At 46.4% G+C, this 5,207-nt stretch overlaps 1 pseudogene; it reads right to left on the bottom strand.

Annotated features, from left to right (window-relative positions):
* Positions 1-1,532: 1,532 nt before the first annotated feature.
* On the bottom strand, positions 1,533-4,215 carry LOC136532542 (uncharacterized; annotated as a pseudogene).
* Positions 4,216-5,207: the final 992 nt, after the last annotated feature.

The following is a 5,207-nucleotide window of genomic DNA, read 5'->3' as shown; positions in this document are numbered from 1 at the left end:
AGATGAAGCCACGTGGTTGTCCGCAGAGACATTACTTTTACTTGTTGGAGCATCTTCATTCCCACAGGCTCCTTGCCTAATCATCCTCCACTGTAACAAGAGCATTCCTAGCGCCTCCCAAGCCTACTATAGAAAAAGAGTGGAGGAGCCTCTAGGAAAATATTGAAACATTCATCTGTCTTGAACCAAAAGAACGAAGCTAAAACAAGAGTATGCCTGGTATGGTGTTTATTTCTTCTCCATCATTGCTCTTTTAAGGACCCCCAGTTCGTCCAAGAAAAGGCAGCACAATAATATCACATTGATGTAAATAAATGTTTGGTTCCATTACTGTCTAGTAGTACTACTTGGACTATGTTAACACCTTTAGTTGGGTTCCCGATGAGGTCGGCCACCTGGCCCAAATCCCATTGCGAAAACATGCATGTTTTTATCATTTTTCTTGCAGCCCGGCCCAGTTAGAAGTTGAGGTGACTTTGAAGGTGAGCATGTTTGATGTTTCCAAGTCCTTTTTTTTAGAATTGACCAACCAGAACCATTAAGTTGGTGGCAATCAAAACCTATTACAGCCTTATTCTTGTTACGATGCATCCAAACAACAGAGCGTCAAGTTTCTTTCAAACATACTCCCTCCGTTCCTAAGTCTCCGTCGCCTGAGCGTTTTTCGTTTTTCTACCAGTCTCCGTCATATTAGCTTCTTTCCCGGTTTTCTCGGTAGCGCAGGCTTCTTTCCCGATCTCCATCGCCTCATTTCATCTGCGCAGTCTTTACTACGCCGCCAGCTCTGTTAGCTTTTATACGTATACGACGTTTCCTCCGTTTGCCCATGTACTGCATCTTCCGTGACCGCGACACCGCGCCATCGAGTGCCCAAGCGATCGTCGAGCCTCAGAGCCATCGTGGCCTCTTGAGCCATGGATGGCCAATTCGGCACCGTCGACGAGAAGCTTGTTCATGGTGTGAACTGGGCGCCGGATTCATGCGACGAAGAAGAAGAGGATCAACAGGAATCGCCCGTGCCAGAGAAGCTTGTTCGTGGTGTGAACTGGGCGCCGGATTCATGCGTCGAAGAAGAAGAGGATCAGCAGGAGATTGCCCCTGCCGAAGAAGATGATGCTGACGTCTTTCATGCTCTAATGCAACTTGCATCAACTGAGGTAACAAAGTTTCAATCTGACAAGGAAAGAGAAGATTGGACTAGCTTGCTGCTCCCTGTCTACCTTCCTCTTTTGTATGGACAACATGAACAGCATGTACACGATGCCTCTGTTACTTTGTTTTGGATTGGACGTGGCCTTGTTCACGGGTATGCTTTGGTTTAGTTTTATCGATGATTTTGTTTTGATGTTGGATGTCATCTGGACAGTGTAAACAAGTTTATCATGAGTTGTGGATGAAATCTGGAATTTTTAATTTTGCTTGCAGTTTGAATTCAGGCTAATAGATCATTGCAACTCCTTACTGAACCTGATCTGACAAACAAACACTTCTAAGTACCGACGCATGCTAATTGTATCTAGACTAAAACAATTCTAAGTACCGACGAATTGCGTGGCTTGATTATGAAGCTGCAAAGGGCACTTCAGAGTAATGGGAAGACGTCCTTGCAGCTCCAGGATCTTCTTCTTCATGTGAGGGATGTTGTAGTGCTGCCCGTTGTTATGCTTCATGATCTCCATCATGCAACCCTACTGGGTTAGGAAAATTCGGTTCGATCTATCCACCGGATAGTTCTGATATGCCTCATCAACCTTCTTGACAATACCGTTAATGTTGTTTGGTGTACCTTTCTCAAACAAAGCTTGGATTGCTGCAAAAAATCCAAGATCCAAGACATTCAGATCAGGTGAGTTAGGAGGTTGGCATGTTAGCCTAATGTCCCAACCATCAGCTTGGGCGGCCTGCACAAACGCTGGATCATCTACGGCAATGTGAGTCCTTGCATTGTCTTGTTGTATGAAGATTGGCATCCCTCTTTCTCGGGCTGGCCACTTTGCCTTCAATGCTAGTAGAACTTTGTTCACCATAAAGTCTCGGCTCACATCCTTTGTTACCGACGTCATGGGCTTTGTTACAGGGTCACCTGCAAATGCAAAGAAACTTATGTTAGGCACCAAGACAAAGTTATGTAAAGCATACGAAAAATTGAAGAAAAATTGAAGAATGTCTTACCTCTCTCCCTATTTGGACTCTTTCTTTTTGCTGGTTCTATCTTAACAAAAGGGAAAATCCCTATTTTACCATCAAATGTGCAATTTCCATTTGCATCATATCTAGGCCTTGTAACCACAGCTAGAAACATTACCTTTTCTATGAAATTCTTACTTTTAACAAAGGGAAATTTTGCTGTAGGACATCGCTAAAACGCCTAATATGCTGATGAACACCGCCAAGAGCGAAATTTGCCTAGTACCATTACAAAATCACGTCCATTTGCTGAAACACACCACACCAAATATTTTATTCATTTATCAGATTTGCGGAGAGAGAAGGTGAGGAAAATGGCTCTTCTGCCCTCGTCTTCAACCTCCAGCTATTCACTAATTTTTGCCAAAACACACTGCTGCCTTCTCATCGTCGTCAGCGCTGATCCTCACATGAGTCGTGAATAGGTCCTTCCTCCTCACTCCATGGCCATGGAAGCCATGGAGGAGCCTCTGTTGGTCACACGCGTAGGTAGGAGGGGGCCCGGCTGGGGCTCTCCAGCCAGCCGGCTGGCAGCGAGGCAAGGCGGAGTGGCGGCGCTAGGTTGCGCACGACTTGTGGGGCCACGTGGGCTCCTTGGCAGGATGGCGGTGGGGTTTGGCCGGTGGCAGCGAGTGCTGCGGGCGAGGGCTGGAGGGCCTCGGCCGGAGGAGGGAGTAGCAGCCGGCTGGCCTCCTGAGGGTGGCGCACGGCCGCTGGGAGTGCTCGCGGCGCCAGGCTACGGCTTCGGGATGGCAACAGGGATGGTGTGGAAGGGAGAGACAGGTGGCTTAACGGGGGATGAGGAAAGGCCAGAGCAGAGAGGACGTCGATGCCGTCCATGGAGTCCTCGCCGGAATTTTGGAAACAGACGGTGCAGCGGCAGCGTTTGGAGATGGGGAACGAAACATGATTTGCGGAGAAGGAAACTGCTACGGGGGAAGGAAGCGGAGAAGGATGCCGAAGGCAGCGGGCTGGGCCTAGCGGCGGAACCTGTCGAGGTGCTGGTGCCGGAGTCCAGTGACGACAAAGCCACGAGTGAGCAGAGCGCCACCCAAGCCACGCCGAAGTCGTCGCGGGCAGGTCCTAGCCATCGAACGGAGGCGAACAGGTGGATTTGACAAATGAACAGATTCACGACGTAGAGAGGATTGAGATGAACCTTCTGGTGGAGACGGAATTCTAGGAATGCGATGAACTCACCGGCGAGATGGAGGCGCTGTCGCTGAACATGAGACTGTGTGTTACGGCAAAAAAAATCAGTGACTAGCCCAAGGTTGAAGACGAGGGCAGAAGAGTCATTTTCCCCACCTTCTCTCTCCGCAAATCTGATAAATAAATAAAATATTCGGTGCGGTGTGTTTAAGCAAATGGACGTGATTTTGTAATGGTACTAGGCAAATTTCGCTCTTGGCGGTGTCCATCAGCATATTAGACTTTTTAGCGATGTCCTGCAGCAAAATTTCCGTTTAACAAAACGTTGTGGTCTTTCCTCATCATTGGCCAGATAATATTTTTGGTTCTTACGTGTCCTATAGAACCATTTTTCGTCAATGTACACAACATTGTACAATGGTTTGAAAGATAAACCATTCATCATGGACAAACAATATTTTACCCGAGCTTTTTTTGTTCTCATCGGTCAAACTAAACTGAAGGTTATTAGTGTGCCGACGAAAGTAGCCTTCTTTGAAATACTTATAAAGAGTGCTTTTTTTCACTCCTAAAGCATTAGCGAGGTCTTGAAAGGTAGAGCGTTGTTTTAGAGGAATGTTTTTATGGCCTCCAAATCAATTTCTACTCGTTTCCTACCACAGTTCTTGGAATACTTGTTCAGAATTCCTTGTATTCCACCATCTTGACCATTTTTCCAAATGGACTGTACAACTCTTAAAGGGACATCAAAATTTTCAGAAACTGATTTCGAAACTCCACGACGAAGAATAGGTGGATCAGTTTTTGACAACAAGTCAAGGTAAATGGCGATCATTAGATCATCAGGATAGAACTTCCTTTTCTTGTCGTTAGAACCTGCAAACATAATGCTTAAAAAATTGAATCACACATAACTGAAACCTGAAGATAACCGGGCTACATTGAATCACAGATAACTAAAAATGTGAAAGGTCCTAATGGCTAGAGGGGGGGGGGGGGGTGAATAGCCTAATAAAAATTTCTACAACAACACTTAACCAAATGGTTAGACAATTATGAGGCGAAGCAAGTGTTGCGCTAGCCTACTCAAAATGCAAGCCACCTACCACAATTCTAGTTTAGATAGTGTCAATTCACACAAGAGCAATGACACTACCCTATGTTAGTGTGCTCTCAAAGGCTAACTAAAGAGCCACACCAACCAAGCATGCAAGCTCTCACAACTAGCTACACTAAAGAGCTTGTCAATCTAGTTTGCGGTAAAGTAAAGAGAGTGATCAAGAGGGTTATACCGCCGTGTAGATGAATGAACCAATCAATCACGAAGATGAATAACAATGATGACCAATCACATCGGAATCAATAATGAACACAATGATTTTTACCGAGGTTCACTTGCTTGCCGGCAAGCTAGTCCTCGTTGTGGTGATTCACTCACTTGGAGGTTCATGCGCTAATTGGTTTCACACGCCAAACCCTCAATAGGGTGCCGCACAACCAACACAAGATGAGAATCACACAAGCCACGAGCAATCCACTAGAGTACCTTTTGGCGCTCCGCCGGGGAAAGGTCAAGAACCCCTCACAATCACCACGATCGGAGCCGGAGACAATCACCACCCTCCGCTCAACGATCCTCGCTGCTCCAAGTCGTCTAGGTGGTGGCAACCACCAAGAGTAACAAGCAAAATCCGCAGCGAAACATGAACACCAAGTGCCTCTAGATGCAAACACTCAAGCAATGCACTTGGATTCACTCCCAATCTCACTAAGATGATGAATCAATGATGGAAATGAGTGGGAGGGCTTTGGCTAAGCTCACAAGGTTGCTATGTCAATGAAAATGTGCAAGAGCGTGAGCTTGAGCC

This window comes from Miscanthus floridulus, unplaced genomic scaffold (assembly GCF_019320115.1).
Source record: "Miscanthus floridulus cultivar M001 unplaced genomic scaffold, ASM1932011v1 fs_649_1_2, whole genome shotgun sequence".
NCBI classification, from domain to species: Eukaryota; Viridiplantae; Streptophyta; class Magnoliopsida; order Poales; family Poaceae; genus Miscanthus; species Miscanthus floridulus.
Note: the sequence above shows the minus strand (reverse complement) of the source record. Positions and strands in the feature narration are given on the sequence as shown.